The following is a 27,676-nucleotide window of genomic DNA, read 5'->3' on the forward strand; positions in this document are numbered from 1 at the left end:
CTAAATATAAGCTATTTGAATAGAAACAAATTATATATATGTATAAAATTACAATTCAAAAATAAAACTTAATAAATAAATTTTTAAATTATTATTTTGTAATATTTGATTTAACTGAGAATTTTTAATTAAATGATAATAAAGTTGTTGACCCCCAAAATATTCAGATCTACCTTGATCAAATGATTTAATCCTTATTTTGCCCAAAATTAAATTAAAATTAAAATTAAAATTAAATTAATTCCATAAGTAGAAATATAAGGTATAAATCATATTGAGCCTAAAAAATAAGAGAAATTATAATTTCTTAAAACCTTATTTATAAAAATTAAATAACCTATTAAACCAACAATAATACATACAAATAAAGTCAATAACTTTAAATTTAAAGGTAAAATAATAACTTCCGGAGTAGGAAAAATTAATCAACTTAATATACTTCCTTCTACAATTCTTAAAATTAATAAACCTATTATACTCTTTAATATTACTCAACCTTCATCATTAAGTATATTTAAAGAAGAAAAATTGGAATCTCCAGTTATTGAATAATAAACTAATCGAAAAGAATAACATACTGTTAAACATACTGTTAAACCTGTTGAAAAAAATATAAAAAAAAAGAAAATAAATTAATATAAGAAAATGATACTATTTCCAAAATTAAATCCTCTGAATAAAATCCTGCTAAAAATGGTATACCACATAATGCTAAATTTGCAACATTAAAACAAGAAGATGTTCATGGTATTATTAATCTTAAACTTCCCATTAAACGAATATCTTGATTATTATTTATATTATGAATAATTGCTCCTGCACACATAAATAATAAAGCCTTAAATAAAGCATGAGTTAATAAATGAAAAAAAGCTAATTTATAATAACCTATAGATAAAATTCTTATTATTAAACCTAATTGTCTTAAAGTAGATAAGGCAATAATCTTCTTTAAATCAAACTCATAATTAGCACCTAATCCAGCTATAAATATTGTTAAACCTGACAATAATTGTTCTTAATACAATATTAAATCGAATTCATAAATAAACTCCAGCTGTTACTAAAGTTGAAGAATGAACGAAAGCCGACACTGGAGTAGGAGCTGCTATTGCAGCTGGTAATCAAGAAGAAAATGGAATCTGTGCACTTTTTGTTATTGCAGCTAATATCACTAATATTCCAACAATTAATATTTCTCTATCAGACTGTATTACATCTAAATAAAAAATATATAATTTCAACTACCATAATTTAATACTCAGGCAATTGCTAATAATAAAGCTACATCTCCAATTCGATTTGATAAAGCAGTTAATATACCAGCAATATATGACTTAATATTTTGAAAATAAATTACTAAACAATGAGAAACTAATCCTAATCCATCTCAACCTAATGAAATTCTAATTAAATTTGGACTAATAATTAATAATATTATTGAGGTTACAAATATTAATACTAATATAATGAATCGATTAATCTTATAATCTCTTTCTATATATTCCTTTCTAAAGAAGAAATTATTAATACAAAAGATATAAAAATTAATCTTATTCAATCTAATAAAATTGTTATTACAATTATTAAAGAATTTATAGAAACAACTTCTCATTCAATAAAAATTGTAAAATCATTTATAATAAAAATTAATCCTATAGTAAATGACAAAAGTCTTAAAAAATAAACTAATGAATCTAATTGAACAAATTGATAAATATTTCACGATTTAAAAAGATTTTTATCTTATCATTGACACCACAAGTCAATACTTTTATTAAACTATTTAAATAATTATAATCATTACATACATATATATCCGCCTTTTAAATTAATAAATTTAAAGGAAATCAATGTAAAAATAATAGTAAATATTCTCGAATCTTTCCTCCTCTAAAAGACTAAACTCCAGAAAATCACTTTCCATGTTGTCTATACGCATATAAATATAATATATAAGCAGCTCTAAAAAAAGACAATAAAGATAATATTAATATTGTTAATCAAGATCAACTAACAATTCTATTAAAACAATTAAAGATCATCATAAAGCCATTGAAGGTATAAAATTTAATAAACCCTTATTAATTAATAAACTTCGTCTTCCTAATCGTTCATAAGAAATATTTGCTAAACAAAATAATCCAGAAGAACATAATCCATGAGTAATTATTAAAGTATAAGAACCACATATTCCTATATATGTTATAGTTATTAACCCAGCTAAAACAATTCCTATATGAGCAACTGAAGAATAAGCAATTAAAGCCTTTAAATCAGTTTGACATAAACATGTTAAACTTACTAATACTCTCCCAACTAATCTAATTCTAATTCAAATAAAATTAAATTTAAGTCCTAATAATTGTAAAAAAGGAAATACTCGTAATAAACCATAACCCCCTAACTTTAATGTAATTCCAGATAAAATTATTGAACCAGAAACTGGAGCTTCAACATGAGCCTTTGGTAATCACAAATGAACTAAAAATATTGGTATTTTTACTAAAAATGCTATAACTAAAGAAAAATATAAAATTTCATAATTAAATATATAATTATTTAATAAATAAAAATTTATAGTATTTGTTACCTTATATAAATAAAAAATACCAATAAATATCGGTAAAGAAACTAACAATGTATAAAATAATAAATATACCCCCGCTTGTAACCGTTCAGGTTGATAATCTCATCCTAAAATTAAAAATAAAGTAGGAATTAAACTACTTTCAAAAAATAAATAAAATATAAATAAACTTATACTTCTAAAAGTTAATACTAATATTAATAGTAATAAAATAATATTAAATAAAAATAAATTTTATTATTATATTTAAATACTGATTCTCTTGCTATTAATATTAAAGAAGCAATTCACAATCTTAATAAAATTAATCCATAAGAAATTATATCTGAACCAAATATATAAGAAATTGATATAAAATAATTTGAATATATATTTATTAAAATAAAAATAAAAGAAATAAAAAATAAACAACTTCGAACCATTCAATATGAATTTTTAATAAAACATAAAGGAAATAAAAATAAAACTATAACCAGTAAGGAAAGCTCAAAAGTCGGGCGGGGCCGACAATATGATACCCTACACGACTATGCATATTTAGTAGAGCTCTCGTAAAAAGGTTTATACAGGGCATTTTAGAGCTCTATGAGATATTTGGTACAAAATCAAAATCTATCTAATTCTATCGTGGATTTTACGAACTATGGCTATCTCTGAACCGGGTTTCTCCAAATTTGACGTATTAGCTTCTAGACTTTATTCGGTCTTATGTACGAAAATTCATGCCATTTGGGCTGATATTGGCCATTTGATGCACAATTAACACGAAATCGGATGAAGATATATATGGGAGCTATAGCTATACCTGAACCTATTTTTACTAAAATTGGTGTACTTGCTTCTAAGCTGGTTTCGGTCGGATTTGCCAAAATTGATGCTATTACGGCCATTTGGTGGTCAATCACCCGAAATCGGATGAAGATATATATGGGAGCTATATCCAAATCTGAACCGATTTGGGTAAAATTTAAAACAGCTATTCCTGTGCTCCATCTAATACCTGGTACTAAATATCACGGTTGTGTGGCTGATATTGGCCATTTGGTGGCCAATTAACCCGAAATCTAATGAAGATATATATGGAAGCTATATCCAAATCTGAAGCGATTTCGATAAAATTTAAAACAGCTATTTCTGTGCTCCATCTAATACCTGGTACCAAATATCACGGTTGTGGAGTGCATAGTAGGAATGTGAGGGACTTAAAGATCAAATCGGATGAAAGATATATATGGGAGCTATAGCTATATCTGAACCGATTTTCTCCAAATTTGATATACTTGCTTCTAGGCCGAACTCGGTTGAGTGTGCCAAAATTCAGGTAATTTGGACTGATAGTGGACATTTGGTGCACATTTAACCCGAAATCGGATGAAGATATATATGGGAGCTATATCTAAATTTGATCCGATTCTCACCAATTTCAATAGTGTTCGTCCTTGGGCCAAAAAAATATTGTTTGGAAAATTTTATCTCAATCAGATAATAAATGCGACCCGCATTTTGTTCACAAGAATACATGGACAGACGGACGGACGGACTGACATGCATAAATCGACTCAGAAAGTGATTCTATGAAGGTTCTCAAAAGTAACTATGGGTCTATCTCGTTTCCTTCTCCATGTTACAAACAAATGCACAAAGACATAATACCCTTACCACTATGTGGTGTAGGGCATAAAAATAATTTTTAACATTGTAATACATTAAATCTTTGAAAATAATCATTTCCATGTGTACGAATTATTGAAACTAAAATTGAAAGACCTAAAGCACCTTCACATACTCTAAAAGTTAAAAATATTATTCTAAAAAAATTTTCATAATTGTATATATTTAAATATACAAATAATAAAAGAAATAATCTTAAAACAATATATTCTAATCTTAATAATATAGATAATAAATGCTTTCGATTAGAAACAAAAGTAAATACTCCTGTAATAAATAAAATTCTAGGTAAACATCAATTTAAAATTATAAACATTAGTTTTAATAGTTTAATAAAAACATCTTGTAAACCAAAAATAAGAGTAACTCTTTTAAAACTTCAAGAAAAAAGAAATTTCTTTATCATTAATGCCCAAAATTAATATTTTAATTAAACTATTTCTTGATATTATACAATCAATTTTAATAACTCTTCTATTTATTTTTAATTTTATTATTATAAATATTAAACATCCATTAGCTATAGGATTAACCCTACTTATTCAAACTATTTTAGTTTCAATAATTTCAGGATTAATAACTAAAACATTTTGATTTTCTTATATTTTATTTTAAGTATTTTTAGGAGGAATACTAGTTCTATTTATTTACGTAACTTCTTTAGCTTCAAATGAAATATTTACATTTTCTTCAAAAATTTTAATTTCATCAGTTTCTATTTTCTTTATTATAATTATTTCATTATATTTTATTAACAAAAGAATTATATTAAATTATTCTAATATAGAAATTCAATCAATTTCTAATTTAAATTCATATATAATAGAAAATTCTCTTTCTTTAAACAAATTATATAATTATCCAACTAATTTATTAACAATTTTATTAATAAATTATTTATTAATTACACTAATTGCAGTAGTATTGAACAAACCTTTACGACTTAAACATCCAACTTTAAGTTTTGCAAATAATGCACTAATAGACCTACCTGCTCCAAGTAATATTTCATCATGATGAAATTTCGGATCATTACTAGGTTTATGTTTAATTATTCAAATTTTAACTGGATTATTTCTATACATTATACAGCAGATATTAATTTAGCATTTAATAGAGTAAATCATATTTGTCGAGACGTAAATTATGGTTGATTATTACGAGCTTTACATGCTAATGGTGCATCATTTTTCTTTATTTGCATTTATCTACATGTAGGACGAGGAATATATTACAGATCATATTTATATACACCAACTTGACTAGTAGGAGTAATTATTTTATTCCTAGTTATAAGAACAGCTTTTATAGGATATGTTCTTCCTTGAGGACAAATATATTTCTGAGGAGCAACAGTTATTACTAATTTATTATCAGCTATTTCTTATTTAGGAATTGATTTAGTACAATGAGTCTGAGAAGGGTTTGCTGTAGACAATGCAACTTTAACTCGATTTTTTACTTTCCACTTTATTTTACCTTTTATTGTATTAGCAATAACAATAATTCATTAATTATTTTTACATGAAACAGGTTCAAATAATCCTATTGGATTAAATTCTAATATTGATGAAATTCCTTCCCATCCTTATTTTACTTATAAGGATATTGTTGGATTTATTATTATAACAATAATTTTAATTTTACTAGTATTAATTAATCCATATTTATTAGGAGATCCAGATAATTTTATCCCTGCTAATCCTTTAGTTACACCTGTTCATATTCAACCTGAATGATACTTTTTATTTGCTTATGCTATTCTTCGATCTATTCCAAATAAATTAGGTGGAGTAATTGCATTAGTTCTATCAATTGCAATTTTAGCAATTCTACCTTTCTATCACTTAAGAAAGTTCCGGGGAATCCAATTTTATCCAATTAATAAAAGGTCGCAATTAATACGAGGTCGCAATCTTTTTTATCGATATGAACTCTCCAAAAAAATTACGCTGTTATCCATAAAGTAACTTAAATTTTTAATCGTTAATAACGGATCAATTATTCATAAATTAATTTAATTAATTAGAAGTTTTTTAAATTTTAATATCACCCCAATAAAAAATTATCAGCAATCACAACAAAAAAATTCCACAAAATTGTAATTACCTAAATATAAAGATTTATAGGGTCTTCTCGTCTTTTAAATTGATTTTAGCTTTTTGACTAAAAAATAAAATTCTATTGTAATTTTTTTTTAAGCAGTTAATATCTCGTCCAACCATTCATACCAGCCTTCAATTAAAAGACTAATGATTATGCTACCTTTGCACAGTTAGGATACCGCGGCCTTTAAAATAATTCAGTGGGCAGGTTAGACTTTTTAAATAATTCAAAAAGACATGTTTTTGTTAAACAGGCGAACATTAATTTTGCCGAGTTCTTTATAAAAACTTTTCATATAAACTTCTTTATACATAAATATATACTAATTTTATCATTATTACTTCATTTTTAAAATTAAAATGAATACTTTAATAAAAAATTAAAATTTAAATAAATAATTAACATTTATAAAATAAATTATAATACTTTTACTAATAATAACTATTTCTAAATCTATATTTATTATATTATTTAAATATTTTTAATAATTTATTTTACAGCTTATCCCATAAAATATTAACATTAAATAATTATTTAGTTAATTCAACTAACCGAATAATATAAAATTTCTAAATTAAATTTATTTCTTAAAGAACTAGATACCTTTAAAAACGAATAACATTTCATTTCTAATATATTATTAAAAATAATTTTGCCACATTAGCTTTCAAAATATATTAACTCTTTTAAAATCGAGAAAATTAAATATTTAATTTTTATTTGATAAACCCTGATACACAGGGTACAATAAATTAAATTTTCTTTTAAAATAATAATTTTTCAAATTATTTCAATTTTCTTTCACAATACTAATTCACTATAATTAAATTTTTTTTTTCTTTATAAAATACTAAAACATAATCACTTTATAAGTATTTTTAATAAAATAGATAAAAAACAATAAAAATTAATAAATAAAATTTAATTAATTTTTATTGATTTGCACAAAAATCTTTTCAATGTAAATGAAATGCTTTACTGAATAAGCCTTAAATTGCATTCTAGATACACTTTCCAGTACATCTACTATGTTACGACTTATCTTATCTTAGTAATAAGAGTGACGGGCGATGTGTACATATTTTAGAGCTAAAATCAAATTATTAATCTTTATAATTTTACTATCAAATCCACCTTCAATAAACATTTCAAATTTATATATTAGTTTAAATAAATTTATTGTAACCCATTTCTACTTAAATATAAGCTACACCGTGATCTGATATATTTTCTTTTATAGAATTTTGAAAATTAACATTCTTATAAAATATTCTAATAACGACGGTATATAAACTAAACAAATTTAAGTAAGGCCCATCGTGGATTATCGATTACAGAACAGGTTCCTCTGAATAGACTAAAATACCGCCAAATTTTTTAAGTTTCAAGAACATAACTACTACTACCTAAGTAATTCCTTTTACATTTTAAATAATAGGGTATCTAATCCTAGTTTATTATTAAAATTTTTAAGCTTCAATTAATTATTTAAAAAACAATTTATAATTTAAAATTTTCACCTAATAAATTATATTTTATTTTAAATTAAACCATTTAACTTTTACTGAAAAAAATTATTTGCATTATTCGTATAACCGCGGCTGCTGGCACAAATTTAGCCAATACTCTTTAACATAACTATTTCTAGATTTCTCTAATTAATAATACTAATTATTAAAATAAATAAAAATTGATGAGGAGGATTGGTGGCTCTTTCCGAAACCTAGGTATTCCCTGCCTTACCCCCTGGTAAACATTACCATCGTTCTCCACTATAAACAAACGTTGTTTTTATAAAAACAACAATAAAGGGATAAAGCCTGACCATTTTGCAACAACAAAATACTACGGTACCCCGAACAAACAAGCCACACTGTTCTATTAATAGACAAGGCACGGTCGACGAAGAGGTTTTTGTTGTAACAGACAAAACAAACTTACATGGTTATGTTACTTCGTTCAGGTTGAACGAAAGCATAACAAGTGGAGAAAGATGTAAATGTTTATAAGTGCGGTTGTAAGATTTAGAAGACTTTTCAAAAGAATTTTAGTTTTATTTAATTCTTTGGTTCCTCTTCTATTGAGCTTACGATCTCGTCACTTGGGTAATAAATGTTTTTTGTCAGAAGTTATTTTTAAAATAACTTCTGGGGAGAATATCCCAGACAAAAAACAAGGGAACTGATGAGGATTGGTGGCTCTTTCCGAAACCTAGGTATTCCCTGCCTTACCCCTGGTAAACATTACCATCGTTCTCCGCTATAAACAAACGTTGTTTTCATAAAAACAACAATAAAGGGATAAAGCCTGACGGTATCCCGAACAAACAAGCCACACTGTTCTAAAAATTCATACAAAAATGTACATATAAATTAAACTAATAATAAATTGTTAAGCTAAAATAAAACTTTAAACTTAATTTATAAAAATTTTTAGCATTATTTAATATTTAAAAATTGAAATTAAAACATAAAAATTAGAATTATTTATAATTAATATTATTGAATAATAGAAAATTGGTAATTACTCACGCAAATTTTGATTCAATTAATTAATCATATTTATAATTTTATTAAATGACAAATTTTAATAAATTTATTTATTATTAATATTTTACATAAATATACCCCTATATAATTTTATAAAATATTTATAATAATATAAAATAAATATTATTTTTAACAAAAAAAAATTCCAATTATATCCCCTAATATAATTACATTTTAATAATTATTTATAAAAAAAATGAAAAATTTTTTAAATATAATAATTTAATAAATAATTAAATATAGTAAACAAATAATTTATAAATATAAAATTTAATTATATTTTATAAAAATAAATCAAAATTATTTTTTTCTTCACGGATTTGTCTAAAAATTGGTATTTGTTGGTCATAATGGGTTCCAGCTCCCGTGGCGAAACATTGCATGCATGGGTCCACGATTTGGTATAGCCCCATATAACGGTAACTCCCGATATTCGGTATTTTGATGAGTTTTGCACATTTTTTTACTGATTTGTCTAAAAATTGTTATTTATTGGTCATAATGGGTCCTAGTTCATGTGGCGAAACATTGTATGTATAGGTCCACGTTTTGCTATAGTCCCCATTAAACGGTACCTCCCAATATTCGGTATTTTGATGATTTTTGACATATTTTTTCATGAATTTCTCTGAAAATTGGTAGTTGTAGATCATAATGGGTTCCAGCTCCGGTGGCGAAACATTGCATGCATGGGTCCAAGATTTGGTATAGCCCCATATAACGGTACCTCCCGATATTCGGTATTTTGATGGTTTTTGCCCCATTTTTCACTGATTAATCTAAAAATTGGTATTTGTGGGTCATAATGGTCATAATATAACGGTACCTTCCGATATTCGGCATTTTAATGGTTTTTGCCACATTTCTTCTAATGTTTCTTTACCCAAAGTTGGAGGGTATTAAAACTTTGGCCCGGCCGAACTTAATGTTTATTACTTGTTTTTCCCTTTTTCTCCTTTGTAAATACTTTTCGTTATTCTTTTCTTGTAGTAGCCATATACACTGGGTTAAAACGAGTGATAATTAGCGTTGTGTTGTATTGATACTTCTTGCTTTTTTCCCCTCTGCCTTGCCTAACTGTTGCTCAGCTGGGTAGAGGGATTAAGTCTGAGGTTCTTATTATTTTATATTAACAAATTAGTTGTTAATTTTTGTTATGTATTGAGTTTTTAGGATAACTTAGTCATAGGCTGTTTTTATGTTGCTGTATATTAATATAAGATTTTGGCCAGGTTGGCTTATGTATATTGAATTGTATGAAATAATTGAAATTTGAAAAATTCAAAACGGATCAAATTTAAACATCTTTAAGTAATCAATGCTGGACATACGCAGAGGAGTAAATCTCAAGCTCCGCCCGAAAGCCGGCTACCTAAAACAGCATAAAATTTAGAAAACCCGAACAGAATGTACTGAATAGTGTACAGGAAACTATAATATCACTTTGGCATTTTGAAAAGGTTGCAGTGTAAGCTATAATTTAGTAAATATTTTGTGGACTCCCAAAATGGGGCCCTTTTCAACATTCGGGGAATTTTTTAAATTAATACGGGTGAAAATCATTAAGTTTGATACTACTCATGTGACCACTTGTTTGATAGGTATTTGCATTAGCTTTCAAACAATACCCATATCGTTTTGTAGTTCCGTGTCTTGGACCTGGACATTTGAGGATGCATTTATTCCAATAGTCTATGGTAGAATCTGGTTGTCTCTTACATTATTTTTTTAAATAAATTATGCGCCAATGCTCGTATTTACAAATTATGTACATTTATCATATTGTTTCTATTTCTATTTGTCACTTTTAGATCATTGCCTCCTACAAAAATTTTAATGTGCACCGACACAAAAACCCCTCTGCTAGTTTAATAAACAATTGCTAATTTTTTTTTTCATTTTACTTGTTTTAACAATAGAATGTGCATACATATTTACTGAACAAACGAAAATATATTACGCACTTTAAAAAAAGTTGATCTGAGAAATCATCGAATTCCTATTTCGCGTTCGAATTGATCCGAGATCCATCAATGCTTTTAAAATCTTTATTAAAAACACTATAGGCACTGATTTCATTTCGACTCTTTGGTCCGGTGCGTGTGTTGATGTACATGATTAATAGTCCAGATAACATAAGGTACACAATGCCGAACTGAAGTTCGATTGCAATAATATATAAAATTATCCAAAGAGATATGTAGGCTCCATGTAGTAAGTAGCACAAAATAGCATCACTTAAAGTGCGTGTTTTCAAAGTAGCGTCGACAGTTCGCAAACAACTGCTAAAGGCCCGATTTTCGGAAACAAGTTCTATATTTTTTACAAGTGAGTTCTCTGAATGCTGAAGTGCCTAAAAATAAATTGTAAATAAAAAATAATAAGTACAGGTCATAACATAATACACACCCTCTTGTTTTTAATAAACAAAAAACGATAAGATGAAATCAAAAGATTTTTTTCAAAGGCAACCAAAATTATTAATTTTTTTCTTCGAATAGAAATATATAGAGGTAAAATTAGTGGAACAACTCTAGTTTAGTAAAAACTCTTCGAATTTTTCGATTTTTTTTCCAGTGGTGTTTTATAGTAGTTTTACCCGGATCCCGGGAAACTATTCTTTCTTTTCTTTTTCTTCTTAATAAAAATATTGGTCTTGTAAACCAAAAATAAGAGTAACTCTTTTAAAACTTCAAGAAAAAAGAAATTTATTTATCATTAATCCCCAAAATTAATATTTTAATTAAACTATTTCTTGCTATTATACAATCAATTTTAATAACTTTTCTATTTATTTTTAATTTTATTATTATAAATATTAAACATCCATTAGCTATAGGATTAACCCTACTTATTCAAACTATTTTAGTTTCAATAATTTCAGGATTAATAACTAAAACATTTTGATTTTCTTATATTTTATTTTAAGTATTTTTAGGAGGAATACTAGTTTTCTTTATTTACGTAACTTCTTTAGCTTCAAATGAAATATTTACATTTTCTTCAAAAATTTTAATTTCATCAGTTTATTGACAAAAGAATTCTATTAAGTTATTCTAATATAGAAATTCAATCAATTTCTAATTTAAATTCATATATAATACAAAATTCTCTTTCTTTAAACAAATTATATAATTATCCAACTAATTTATTAAAAAATTATTTATTAATTACACTAATTGCAGTAGTAAAAATTACTAATTTATTTAAGGGACCTTTACGACCAATATTGAATTAACTAATGAACAAACCTTTACGACTTAAACATCCAATTTTAAGTATTGAAAATAATGCACTAGTAGACCTACCTGCTCCAAGTAATATTTCATCATGATGAAATTTCGGATCATTACTAGGTTTATGTTTAATTATTCAAATTTTAACTGGATTATTTCTATACATTATACAGCAGATATTAATTTAGCATTTAATAGACTAAATTATATTTGTCGAGACGTTAATTATGGTTGATTATTAGGAACTTTACATGCTAATGGTGCATCATTTTTCTTTATTTGCATTTATCTACATGTAGGACGAGGAATATATTACGGATCATATTTATATACACCAACTTGACTAGTAGGAGTAATTATTTTATTCCTAGTTATAGGAACAGCTTTTATATGATATGTTCTTCCTTGAGGACAAATGTCTTTCTGAGGAGCAACATTTATTACTAATTTATTATCAGCTATTTCTTATTTAGGAATTGATTTAGTACAATGAGTCTGAGGAGGGTTTGCTGTAGACAATGCAACTTTAACTCGATTTTTTACTTTCCACTTTATTTTACCTTTTATTGTATTAGCAATAACAATAATTCATTTATTATTTTTACATGAAACAGGTTCAAATAATCCTATTGGATTAAATTCTAATATTGATAAAATTCCTTCCCATCCTTATTTTACTTATAAGGATATTGTTGGGTTTATTTTTATAACAATAATTTTAATTTTACTAGTATTAATTAATCCATATTTATTAGGAGATCCAGATAATTTTATCCCTGCTAATCCTTTAGTTACACCTGTTCATATTCAACCTGAATGATACTTTTTATTTGCTTATGCTATTCTTCGATCTATTCCAAATAAATTAGGTGGAGTAATTGCATTAGTTCTATCAATTGCAATTTTAGCAATTCTACCTTTCTATCACTTAAGAAAGTTCCGGGGAATCCAATTTTATCCAATTAATAAAAGGTCGCAATCTTTTTTATCGATATGAACTCTCCAAAAAAATACGCTGTTATCCCTAAAGTAACTTAAATTTTTAATCGTTTATAACGGATCAATTATTCATAAATTAATGATTTAATTAATTAGAAGTTTTTTAAATTTTAATATCACCCCAATAAAAATTATCAGCAATCACAACAAAAAAAATCCACAAAATTGTAATTACCTAAATATAAAGATTTATAGGGTCTTCTCGTCTTTTAAATTTATTTTAGCTTTTTGACTAAAAAATAAAATTCTATTATAAATTTTTATGAAACAGTTAATATCTCGCCCAACCATTCATACCAGCCTTCAATTAAAAGACTAATGATTATGCTACCTTTGCACAGTTAGGATACCGCGGCCTTTAAAATAATTCAGTGGGCAGGTTAGACTTTTTAAATAATTCAAAAAGACATGTTTTTGTTAAACAGGCGAACATTAATTTTGCCGAGTTCTTTATAAAAACTTTTCATATAAACTTCTTTATACATAAATATATACTAATTTTATCATTATTACTTCATTTTTAAAATTAAAATGAATACTTTAATAAAAAATTAAAATTTAAATAAATAATTAACATTTATAAAATAAATTATAATACTTTTACTAATAATAACTATTTCTAAATCTATATTTATTATATTATTTAAATATTTTTAATAATTTATTTTACAGCTTATCCCATAAAATATTAACATTAAATAATTATTTAGTTAATTCAACTAACCGAATAATATAAAATTTCTAAATTAAATTTATTTCTTAAAGAACTAGATACCTTTAAAAACGAATAACATTTCATTTCTAATATATTATTAAAAATAATTTTGCCACATTAGCTTTCAAAATATATTAACTCTTTTAAAATCGAGAAAATTAAATATTTAATTTTTATTTGATAAACCCTGATACACAGGGTACAATAAATTAAATTTTCTTTTAAAATAATAATTTTTCAAATTATTTCAATTTTCTTTCACAATACTAATTCACTATAATTAAATTTTTTTTTTCTTTATAAAATACTAAAACATAATCACTTTATAAGTATTTTTAATAAAATAGATAAAAAACAATAAAAATTAATAAATAAAATTTAATTAATTTTTATTGATTTCCACAAAAATCTTTTCAATGTAAATGAAATGCTTTACTGAATAAGCCTTAAATTGCATTCTAGATACACTTTCCAGTACATCTACTATGTTACGACTTATCTTATCTTAGTAATAAGAGTGACGGGCGATGTGTACATATTTTAGAGCTAAAATCAAATTATTAATCTTTATAATTTTACTATCAAATCCACCTTCAATAAACATTTCAAATTTATATATTAGTTTAAATAAATTTATTGTAACCCATTTCTACTTAAATATAAGCTACACCGTGATCTGATATATTTTCTTTTATAGAATTTTGAAAATTAACATTCTTATAAAATATTCTAATAACGACGGTATATAAACTAAACAAATTTAAGTAAGGTCCATCGTGGATTATCGATTACAGAACAGGTTCCTCTGAATAGACTAAAAAACCGCCAAATTTTTTAAGTTTCAAGAACATAACTACTACTACCTAAGTAATTCCTTTTACATTTTAAATAATAGGGTATCTAATCCTAGTTTATTATTAAAATTTTTAAGCTTCAATTAATTATTTAAAAAACAATTTATAATTTAAAAATTTCACCTAATAAATTATATTTTATTTTAAATTAAACCATTTAACTTTTACTGAAAAAAATTATTTGCATTATTCGTATAACCGCGGCTGCTGGCACAAATTTAGCCAATACTCTTTAACATAACTATTTCTAGATTTCTCTAATTAATAATACTAATTACTGCGAATATAAATTAATTTATTTATTATTAAAATAAATAAAAATTGATGAGGAGGATTGGTGGCTCTTTCCGAAACCTAGGTATTCCCTGCCTTACCCCCTGGTAAACATTACCATCGTTCTCCACTATAAACAAACGTTGTTTTTATAAAAACAACAATAAAGGGATAAAGCCTGACCATTTTGCAACAACAAAATACTACGGTACCCCGAACAAACAAGCCAGACTGTTCTATTAATAGACAAGGCACGGTCGACGAAGAGGTTTTTGTTGTAACAGACAAAACAAACTTACATGGTTATGCTACTTCGTTCAGGTTGAACGAAAGCATAACAAGTGGAGAAAGATGTAAATGTTTATAAGTGCGGTTGTAAGATTTAGAAGACTTTTCAAAAGAATTTTAGTTTTATTTAATTCTTTGGTTCCTCTTCTATTGAGCTTACGATCTCGTCACTTGGGTAATAAATGTTTTTTGTCAGAAGTTATTTTTAAAATAACTTCTGGGGAGAATATCCCAGACAAAAAACAAGGGAACTGATGAGGATTGTTGGCTCTTTCCGAAACCTAGGTATTCCCTGCCTTACCCCCTGGTAAACATTACCATCGTTCTCCACTATAAACAAACGTTGTTTTCATAAAAACAACAATAAAGGGATAAAGCCTGACGGTATCCCGAACAAACAAGCCACACTGTTCTAAAAATTCATACAAAAATGTACATATAAATTAAACTAATAATAAATTGTTAAGCTAAAATAAAACTTTAAACTTAATTTATAAAAATTTTTAGCATTATTTAATATTTAAAAATTGAAATTAAAACATAAAAATTAGAATTATTTATAATTAATATTATTGAATAATAGAAAATTGGTAATTACTCACGCAAATTTTGATTCAATTAATTAATCATATTTATAATTTTATTAAATGACAAATTTTAATAAATTTATTTATTATTAATATTTTACATAAATATACCCCTATATAATTTTATAAAATATTTATAATAATATAAAATAAATATTATTTTTAACATAAAAAAATACCAATTATATCCCGTAATATAATTACATTTTAATAATTATTTATAAAAAAAATGAAAAATTTTTTAAATATAATAATTTAATAAATAATTAAATATAGTAAACAAATAATTTATAAATATAAAATTTAATTATATTTTATAAAAATAAATCAAAATTATTTTTTTCTTCACGGATTTGTCTAAAAATTGGTATTTGTTGGTCATAATGGGTTCCAGCTCCCGTGGCGAAACATTGCATGCATGGGTCCACGATTTGGTATAGCCCCATATAACGGTAACTCCCGATATTCGGTATTTTGATGAGTTTTGCACATTTTTATACTGATTTGTCTAAAAATTGTTATTTATTGGTCATAATGGGTCCTAGTTCATGTGGCGAAACATTGTATGTATAGGTCCACGTTTTGGTATAGTCCCCATTAAACGGTACCTCCCAATATTCGGTATTTTGATGATTTTTGACATATTTTTTCATGAATTTCTCTGAAAATTGGTAGTTGTAGATCATAATGGGTTCCAGCTCCGGTGGCGAAACATTGCATGCATGGGTCCACGATTTGGTATAGCCCCATATAACGGTACCTCCCGATATTCGGTATTTTGATGGTTTTTGCCCCATTTTTCACTGATTAATCTAAAAATTGGTATTTGTGGGTCATAATGGTCATAATATAACGGTACCTTCCGATATTCGGCATTTTAATGGTTTTTGCCACATTTCTTCTAATGTTTCTTTACCCAAAGTTGGAGGGTATTAAAACTATGGCCCGGCCGAACTTAATGTTTATTACTTGTTTTTCCCTTTTTCTCCTTTGTAAATACTTTTCGTTATTCTTTTCTTGTAGTAGCCATATACACTGGGTTAAAACGAGTGATAATTAGCGTTGTGTTGTATTGATACTTCTTGCTTTTTTCCCCTCTGCCTTGCCTAACTGTTGCTCAGCTGGGTAGAGGGATTAAGTCTGAGGTTCTTATTATTTTATATTAACAAATTAGTTGTTAATTTTTGTTATGTATTGAGTTTTTAGGATAACTTAGTCATAGGCTGATTTTATGTTGCTGTATATTAATATAAGATTTTGGCCAGGTTGGCTTATGTATATTGAATTGTATGAAATAATTGAAATTTGAAAAATTCAAAACGGATCAAATTTAAACATCTTTAAGTAATCAATGCTGGACATACGCAGAGGAGTAAATCTCAAGCTCCGCCCGAAAGCCGGCTACCTAAAACAGCATAAAATTTAGAAAACCCGAACAGAATGTACTGAATAGTGTACAGGAAACTATAATATCACTTTGGCATTTTGAAAAGGTTGCAGTGTAAGCTATAATTTAGTAAATATTTTGTGGACTCCCAAAATGGGGCCCTTTTCAACATTCGGGGAATTTTTTAAATTAATACGGGTGAAAATCATTAAGTTTGATACTACTCATGTGACCACTTGTTTGATAGGTATTTGCATTAGCTTTCAAACAATACCCATATCGTTTTGTAGTTCCGTGTCTTGGACCTGGACATTTGAGGATGCATTTATTCCAATAGTTTATGGTAGAATCTGGTTGTCTCTTACATTATTTTTTTAAATAAATTATGCGCCAATGCTCGTATTTACAAATTATGTACATTTATCATATTGTTTCTATTTCTATTTGTCACTTTTAGATCATTGTCTCCTACAAAAATTTTAATGTGCACCGACACAAAAACCCCTCTGCTAGTTTAATAAACAATTGCTAATTTTTTTTTTCATTTTACTTGTTTTAACAATAGAATGTGCATACATGTTTACTGAACAAACGAAAATATATTACGCACTTTAAAAAAAGTTGATCTGAGAAATCATCGAATTCCTATTTCGCGTTCGAATTGTTCAGCCTTCAGAGATCCATCAATGCTTTTAAAATCTTTATTAAAAACACTATAGGCACTGATTTCATTTCGACTCTTTGGTCCGGTGCGTGTGTTGATGTACATGATTAATAGTCCAGATAACATAAGGTACACAATGCCGAACTGAAGTTCGATTGCAATAATATATAAAATTATCCAAAGAGATATGTAGGCTCCATGTAGTAAGTAGCACAAAATAGCATCACTTAAAGTGCGTGTTTTCAAAGTAGCGTCGACAGTTCGCAAACAACTGCTAAAGGCCCGATTTTCGGAAACAAGTTCTATATTTTTTACAAGTGAGTTCTCTGAATGCTGAAGTGCCTAAAAATAAATTGTAAATAAAAAATAATAAGTACAGGTCATAACATAATACACACCCTCTTGTTTTTAATAAACAAAAAACGATAAGATGAAATCAAAAGATTTTTTTCAAAGGCAACCAAAATTATTAATTTTTTTCTTCGAATAGAAATATATAGAGGTAAAATTAGCGGAACAACTCTAGTTTAGTAAAAACTCTTCGAATTTTTCGATTTTTTTCCAGTGGTGTTTTATAGTAGTTTTACCCGGATCCCGGGAAACTATTCTTTCTTTTCTTTTTCTTCTTAATAAAAATATTGGTCTTGTAAACCAAAAATAAGAGTAACTCTTTTAAAACTTCAAGAAAAAAGAAATTTATTTATCATTAATCCCCAAAATTAATATTTTAATTAAACTATTTCTTGCTATTATACAATCAATTTTAATAACTTTTCTATTTATTTTTAATTTTATTATTATAAATATTAAACATCCATTAGCTATAGGATTAACCCTACTTATTCAAACTATTTTAGTTTCAATAATTTCAGGATTAATAACTAAAACATTTTGATTTTCTTATATTTTATTTTTAGTATTTTTAGGAGGAATACTAGTTTTCTTTATTTACGTAACTTCTTTAGCTTCAAATGAAATATTTACATTTTCTTCAAAAATTTTAATTTCATCAGTTTATTGACAAAAGAATTCTATTAAGTTATTCTAATATAGAAATTCGATCAATTTCTAATTTAAATTCATATATAATACAAAATTCTCTTTCTTTAAACAAATTATATAATTATCCAACTAATTTATTAATAAATTATTTATTAATTACACTAATTGCAGTAGTAAAAATTACTAATTTATTTAAGGGACCTTTACGACCAATATTTAATTAACTAATGAACAAACCTTTACGACTTAAACATCCAATTTTAAGTATTGAAAATAATGCACTAGTAGACCTACCTGCTCCAAGTAATATTTCATCATGATGAAATTTCGGATCATTACTAGGTTTATGTTTAATTATTCAAATTTTAACTGGATTATTTCTATACATTATACAGCAGATATTAATTTAGCATTTAATAGAGTAAATTATATTTGTCGAGACGTTAATTATGGTTGATTATTACGAACTTTACATGCTAATGGTGCATCATTTTTCTTTATTTGCATTTATCTACATGTAGGACGAGGAATATATTACGGATCATATTTATATACACCAACTTGACTAGTAGGAGTAATTATTTTATTCCTAGTTATAGGAACAGCTTTTATAGGATATGTTCTTCCTTGAGGACAAATGTCTTTCTGAGGAGCAACATTTATTACTAATTTATTATCAGCTATTTCTTATTTAGGAATTGATTTAGTACAATGAGTCTGAGGAGGGTTTGCTGTAGACAATGCAACTTTAACTCGATTTTTTACTTTCCACTTTATTTTACCTTTTATTGTATTAGCAATAACAATAATTCATTTATTATTTTTACATGAAACAGGTTCAAATAATCCTATTGGATTAAATTCTAATATTGATAAAATTCCTTCCCATCCTTATTTTACTTATAAGGATATTGTTGGGTTTATTTTTATAACAATAATTTTAATTTTACTAGTATTAATTAATCCATATTTATTAGGAGATCCAGATAATTTTATCCCTGCTAATCCTTTAGTTACACCTGTTCATATTCAACCTGAATGATACTTTTTATTTGCTTATGCTATTCTTCGATCTATTCCAAATAAATTAGGTGGAGTAATTGCATTAGTTCTATCAATTGCAATTTTAGCAATTCTACCTTTCTATCACTTAAGAAAGTTCCGGGGAATCCAATTTTATCCAATTAATAAAAGGTCGCAATCTTTTTTATCGATATGAACTCTCCAAAAAAATACGCTGTTATCCCTAAAGTAACTTAAATTTTTAATCGTTTATAACGGATCATAAATTAATGATTTAATTAATTAGAAGTTTTTTAAATTTTAATATCACCCCAATAAAAAATTATCAGCAATCACAACAAAAAAAATCCACAAAATTGTAATTACCTAAATATAAAGATTTATAGGGTCTTCTCGTCTTTTAAATTTATTTTAGCTTTTTGACTAAAAAATAAAATTCTATTATAAATTTTTATGAAACAGTTAATATCTCGTCCAACCATTCATACCAGCCTTCAATTAAAAGACTAATGATTATGCTACCTTTGCACAGTTAGGATACCGCGGCCTTTAAAATAATTCAGTGGGCAGGTTAGACTATTTAAATAATTCAAAAAGACATGTTTTTGTTAAACAGGCGAACATTAATTTTGCCGAGTTCTTTATAAAAACTTTTCATATAAACTTCTTTATACATAAATATATACTAATTTTATCATTATTACTTCATTTTTAAAATTAAAATGAATACTTTAATAAAAAATTAAAATTTAAATAAATAATTAACATTTATAAAATAAATTATAATACTTTTACTAATAATAACTATTTCTAAATCTATATTTATTATATTATTTAAATATTTTTAATAATTTATTTTACAGCTTATCCCATAAAATATTAACATTAAATAATTATTTAGTTAATTCAACTAACCGAATAATATAAAATTTCTAAATTAAATTTATTTCTTAAAGAACTAGATACCTTTAAAAACGAATAACATTTCATTTCTAATATATTATTAAAAATAATTTTGCCACATTAACTTTCATAATATATTAACTCTTTTAAAATCGAGAAAATTAAATATTTAATTTTTATTTGATAAACCCTGATACACAAGGTACAATAAATTAAATTTTCTTTTAAAATAATAATTTTTCAAATTATTTCAATTTTCTTTCACAATACTAATTCACTATAATTAAATTTATTTTTTCTTTATAAAATACTAAAACACAATCACTTTATAAGTATTTTTAATAAAATAGATAAAAAACAATAAAATTTAATGAATAAAATTTAATCAATTTATATTGATTTGCACAAAAATCTTTTCAATGTAAATGAAATGCTTTACTGAATAAGCTTTAAATTGCATTCTAGACACACTTTCCAGTACATCTACTATGTTACGACTTATCTTATCTTAGTAATAAGAGTGACGGGCGATGTGTACATATTTTAGAGCTAAAATCAAATTATTAATCTTTATAATTTTACTATCAAATCCACCTTCAATAAACATTTCAAATTTATATTCGTTTAAATAAATTTATTGTAACCCATTTCTACTTAAATATAAGATACACCTTGATCTGATATATTTTCTTTTATAAAATTTTGAAAATTAACATTCTTATAAAATATTCTAATAACGACGGTATATAAACTAAACTAATTTAAGTAAGGTCCATCGTGGATTATCGATTACAGAACAGGTTCCTCTGAATAGACTAAAATACCGCCAAATTTTTTAAGTTTCATGAACATAACTACTACTACCTAAATAATTCCTTTTACATTTTAAATAATAGGGTATCTAATCCTAGTTTATTATTAAAACTTTTAAGCTTCAATTAATTATTTAAAAAACAATTTATAATTTAAAAATTTCACCTAATAAATTATATTTTATTTTAAATTAAACAATTTAACTTTTACTGAAAAAAATTCATTTGCATTATTCGTATAACCGCGGCTGCTAGCACACATTTAGCCAATACTCTTTAATATAACTATTTCTAGATTTCTCTAATTAATAATACTAATTACTGCGAATATAAATTAATTTATTTATTATTAAAATAAATAAAAATTCATACAAAAATTTACATATAAATTAAACTAATAATAAATTTTTAAGGTAAAATAAAACTTTAAACTTAATTTATAAAAATTTTTTAAATTATTTAAAATTTAAAAATTGAAATTAAAACATAAAAATTAGAATTATTAATAATTAATATTATTGAATAATAGAAAATTGGTAATTACTCACGCAAATTTTGATTCAATTAATTAATCATATTTATAATTTTATTAAATGACAAATTTTAATAAATTTATTTATTATTAATATTTTACATAAATATACCCCTATATAATTTTATAAAATATTTATAATAATATAAAATAAATATTATTTTTAACATAAAAAAATACCAATTATATCCCCTAATATAATTACATTTTAATAATTATTTATAAAAAAAAATGAAAAATTTTTTAAATATAATAATTTAATAAATAATTAAATATAGTAAACAAATAATTTATAAATATAAAATTTATTTATATTTTATAAAAATAAATCAAAATTAATTTTTTTTTTTCACGGATTTGTCTAAAAATTGGTATTTGTTGGTCATAATGGGTTCCAGCTCCGGTGGCGAAACATTGCATGCATGGGTCCACGATTTGGTATAGCCCCCATTAAACGGTACCTCCCAATATTCGGTATTTTGATGATTTTTGACATATTTTTTCACGAATTTCTCTGAAAATTGGTAGTTGTAGATCATAATGGGTTCCAGCTCCGGTGGCGAAACATTGCATGCATGGGTCCACGATTTGGTATAGCCCCATATAACGGTACCTCCCGATATTCGGTATTTTGATGGTTTTTGCCCCATTTTTCACTGATTAATCTAAAAATTGGTATTTGTGGGTCATAATGGTCATAATATAACGGTACCTTCCGATATTCGGCATTTTAATGGTTTTTGCCACATTTCTTCTAATGTTTCTTTACCCAAAGTTGGAGGGTATTCAAATTTTGGCCCGGCCGAACTTAATGTTTATTACTTGTTTTCCCTTTTTCTCCTTTGTAAATACTTTTCGTTATTCTTTTCTTGTAGTAGCCATATACACTGGGTTAAAACGAGTGATAATTAGCTTTGTGTTGTATTGATACTTCTTGCTTTTTTCCCCTCTGCCTTGCCTAACTGTTGCTCAGCTGGGTAGAGGGATTAAGTCTGAGGTTCTTATTATTTTATATTAACAAATTAGTTGTTAATTTTTGTTATGTATTGAGTTTTTAGGATAACTTAGTCATAGGCTGTTTTTATGTTGCTGTATATTAATATAAGATTTTGGCCAGGTTGGCTTATGTATATTGAATTGTATGAAATAATTGAAATTTGAAAAATTCAAAACGGATCAAATTTAAATATCTTTAAGTAATCAATGCTGGACATACGCAGAGGAGTAAATCTCAAGCTCCGCCCGAAAGCCGGCTACCTAAAACAGCATAAAATTTAGAAAACCCGAACAGAATGTACTGAATAGTGTACAGGAACTATAATATCACTTTGGCATTTTGAAAAGGTTGCAGTGTAAGCTATAATTTATTAAATATTTTGTGGACTCCCAAAATGGGGCCCTTTTCAACATTCGGGGAATTTTTTAAATTAATACGGGTGAAAATCATTAAGTTTGATACTACTCATGTGACCACTTGTTTGATAGGTATTTGCATTAGCTTTCAAACAATACCCATATCGTTTTGTAGTTCCGTGTCTTGGACCTGGACATTTGAGGATGCATTTATTCCAATAGTCTATGGTAGAATCTGGTTGTCTCTTACATTATTTTTTTAAATAAATTATGCGCCAATGCTCGTATTTACAAATTATGTACATTTATCATATTGTTTCTATTTCTATTTGTCACTTTTAGATCATTGTCTCCTACAAAAATTTTAATGTGCACCGACACAAAAACCCCTCTGCTAGTTTAATAAACAATTGCTATTTTTTTTCATTTTACTTGTTTTAACAATAGAATGTGCATACATGTTTACTGAACAAACGAAAATATATTACGCACTTTAAAAAAAGTTGATCTGAGAAATCATCGAATTCCTATTTCGCGTTCGAATTTTTCAGCCTTCAGAGATCCATCAATGCTTTTAAAATCTTTATTAAAAACACTATAGGCACTGATTTCATTTCGACTCTTTGGTCCGGTGCGTGTGTTGATGTACATGATTAATAGTCCAGATAACATAAGGTACACAATGCCGAACTGAAGTTCGATTGCAATAATATATAAAATTATCCAAAGAGATATGTAGGCTCCATGTAGTAAGTAGCACAAAATAGCATCACTTAAAGTGCGTGTTTTCAAAGTAGCGTCGACAGTTCGCAAACATCTGCTAAAGGCCCGATTTTCGGAAACAAGTTCTATATTTTTTACAAGTGAGTTCTCTGAATGCTGAAGTGCCTAAAAATAAATTGTAAATAAAAAATAATAAGTACAGGTCATAACATAATACACACCCTCTTGTTTTTAATAAACAAAAAACGATAAGATGAAATCAAAAGATTTTTTTCAAAGGCAACCAAAATTATTAATTTTTTTCTTCGAATAGAAATATATAGAGGTAAAATTAGCGGAACAACTCTAGTTTAGTAAAAACTCTTCGAATTTTTCGATTTTTTTCCAGTGGTGTTTTATAGTAGTTTTACCCGGATCCCGGGAAACTATTCTTTCTTTTCTTTTCCTTCTTCATAAAAATATTGGTCTTGTAAACCAAAAATAAGAGTAACTCTTTTAAAACTTCAAGAAAAAAGAAATTTCTTTATCATTAATCCCCAAAATTAATATTTTAATTAAACTATTTCCTGCTATTATACAATCAATTTTAATAACTTTTCTATTTATTTTTAATTTTATTATTATAAATATTAAACATCCATTAGCTATAGGATTAACCCTACTTATTCAAACTATTTTAGTTTCAATAATTTCAGGATTAATAACTAAAACATTTTGATTTTCTTATATTTTATTTTTAGTATTTTTAGGAGGAATACTAGTTCTATTTATTTACGTAACTTCTTTAGCTTCAAATGAAATATTTACATTTTCTTCAAAATTTTTAATTTCATCAGTTTATATTTTCTTTATTATAATAATTTCATTATATTTAATTGACAAAAGAATTCTATTAGATTATTCTAATATAGAAATTCAATCAATTTCTAATTTAAATTCATATATAATAGAAAATTCTCTTCCATTAAACAAATTATATACTTATCCAACTAATTTATTAATAAATTATTTATTAATTACACTAATTGCAGTAGTAAAAATTACTAATTTATTTAAGGGACCTTTACGACCAATTATTACTAGGTTTATGTTTAATTATTCAAATTTTAACTGGATTATTTCTATACATTATACAGCAGATATTAATTTAGCATTTAATAGAGTAAATCATATTTGTCGAGACGTTAATTATGGTTGATTATTACGAACTTTACATGCTAATGGTGCATCATTTTTCTTTATTTGCATTTATCTACATGTAGGACGAGGAATATATTACGGATCATATTTGTCCTCAAGGAAGAACATATCCTATAAAAGCTGTTCCTATAACTAGGAATAAAATAATTACTCCTACTGGCCTAGTTGGTGTATATAACAACTTGACCAGTAGGAGTAATTATTTTATTCCTAGTTATAGGAACAGCTTTTATAGGATATGTTCTTCCTTGAGGACAAATGTCTTTCTGAGGAGCAACAGTTATTACTAATTTATTATCAGCTATTCCTTATTTAGGAATTGATTTAGTACAATGAGTCTGAGGGGGGTTTGTATTATTGTATTAGCAATAACAATAATTCATTTATTATTTTTACATGAAACAGGTTCAAATAATCCTATTGGATTAAATTCTAATATTGGTAAAATTCCTTCCCATCCTTATTTTACTTATTAGGATATTGTTGGATTTATTATTATAACAATAATTTTAATTTTACTAGTATTAATTAATCCATATTTATTAGGAGATCCAGATAATTTTATCCCTGCTAATCCTTTAGTTACACCTGTTCATATTCAACCTGAATGATACTTTTTATTTGCTTATGCTATTCTTCGATCTATTCCAAATAAATTAGGTGGAGTAATTGCATTAGTTCTATCAATTGCAATTTTAGCAATTCTACCTTTCTATCACTTAAGAAAGTTCCGGGGAATCCAATTTTATCCAATTAATAAAAGGTCGCAATCTTTTTTATCGATATGAACTCTCCAAAAAAATACGCTGTTATCCCTAAAGTAACTTAAATTTTTAATCGTTAATAACGGATCAATTATTCATAAATTAATGATTTAATTAATTAGAAGTTTTTTAAATTTTAATATCACCCCAATAAAAAATTATCAGCAATCACAACAAAAAAAATCCACAAAATTGTAATTACCTAAATATAAAGATTTATAGGGTCTTCTCGTCTTTTAAATTTATTTTAGCTTTTTGACTAAAAAATAAAATTCTATTGTAATTTTTTTTAAGCAGTTAATATCTCGTCCAACCATTCATACCAGCCTTCAATTAAAAGACTAATGATTATGCTACCTTTGCACAGTTACGATACCGCGGCCTTTAAAATAATTCAGTGGGCAGGTTAGACTTTTTAAATAATTCAAAAAGACATGTTTTTGTTAAACAGGCGAACATTAATTTTGCCGAGTTCTTTATAAAAACTTTACATATAAACTTCTTTATACATAAATATATACTAATTTTATCATAATTACTTCATTTTTAAAATTAAAATGAATACTTTAATAAAAAATTAAAATTTAAATAAATAATTAACATTTATAAAATAAATTATAATACTTTTACTAACAATAACTATTTCTAAATCTATATTTATTATATTATTTAAATATTTTTAATAATTTATTTTACAGCTTATCCCATAAAATATTAACATTAAATAATTATTTAGTTAATTCAACTAACCGAATAATATAAAATTTCTAAATTAAATTTATTTCTTAAAGAACTAGATACCTTTAAAAACGAATAACATTTCATTTCTAATATATTATTAAAAATAATTTGGCCACATTAACTTTCAAAATATATTAACTCTTTTAAAATCGAGAAAATTAAATATTTAATTTTTATTTGATAAACCCTGATACACAAGGTACAATAAATTAAATTTTCTTTTAAAATAATAATTTTTCAAATTATTTCAATTTTCTTTCACAATACTAATTCACTATAATTAAATTTATTTTTTCTTTATAAAATACTAAAACATAATCACTTTATAAGTATTTTTAATAAAATAGATAAAAAACAATAAAAATTAATAAATAAAATTTAATTAATTTATATTGATTTGCACAAAAATCTTTTCAATGTAAATGAAATGATTTACTAAATAGGCTTTAAATTGCATTCTAGATACACTTTCCAGTACATCTACTATGTTACGACTTATCTTAGTAATAAGAGTGACGGGCGATGTGTACATATTTTAGAGCTAAAATCAATTTATTAATCTTTATAATTTTACTGTTGTTGCAAAATCGTCAGGCAAAATCCCATTATTGTTGTTTTTATAAAAACAACGTTTGTTTATGAGTGAAAAAACAAAACAAAAAACATTTTTTACCCAAGTGACGAGATCGTATGCTCATTAGGAG

General features: G+C 25.4%; 8 pseudogenes; 7 read left to right on the forward strand and 1 right to left on the reverse strand.

Moving 5' to 3' along the window:
• Nucleotides 1-63: 63 nt before the first annotated feature.
• LOC131807091 (NADH-ubiquinone oxidoreductase chain 5-like) lies at nt 64-1,251 on the reverse strand (annotated as a pseudogene).
• A 3,418-nt stretch (nt 1,252-4,669) lies between these two features.
• Nucleotides 4,670-6,117, forward strand: LOC131807092 (cytochrome b-like; annotated as a pseudogene).
• Nucleotides 6,118-11,679: 5,562 nt separating this feature from the next.
• On the forward strand, nt 11,680-12,154 carry LOC131807093 (NADH-ubiquinone oxidoreductase chain 6-like; annotated as a pseudogene).
• Nucleotides 12,155-12,163: 9 nt separating this feature from the next.
• Nucleotides 12,164-13,289, forward strand: LOC131806318 (cytochrome b-like; annotated as a pseudogene).
• A 5,381-nt stretch (nt 13,290-18,670) lies between these two features.
• Nucleotides 18,671-19,455, forward strand: LOC131807094 (NADH-ubiquinone oxidoreductase chain 6-like; annotated as a pseudogene).
• Nucleotides 19,456-19,558: 103 nt separating this feature from the next.
• LOC131806312 (cytochrome b-like) lies at nt 19,559-20,155 on the forward strand (annotated as a pseudogene).
• Nucleotides 20,156-23,394: 3,239 nt separating this feature from the next.
• On the forward strand, nt 23,395-25,413 carry LOC131807095 (NADH-ubiquinone oxidoreductase chain 6-like; annotated as a pseudogene).
• Nucleotides 25,414-25,725: 312 nt separating this feature from the next.
• Nucleotides 25,726-26,423, forward strand: LOC131806327 (cytochrome b-like; annotated as a pseudogene).
• The last annotated feature ends 1,253 nt before the right edge of the window (nt 26,424-27,676 follow it).

This window comes from Musca domestica, unplaced genomic scaffold, assembly GCF_030504385.1.
Source record: "Musca domestica strain aabys unplaced genomic scaffold, Musca_domestica.polishedcontigs.V.1.1 11, whole genome shotgun sequence".
NCBI lineage: Eukaryota > Metazoa > Arthropoda > Insecta > Diptera > Muscidae > Musca > Musca domestica.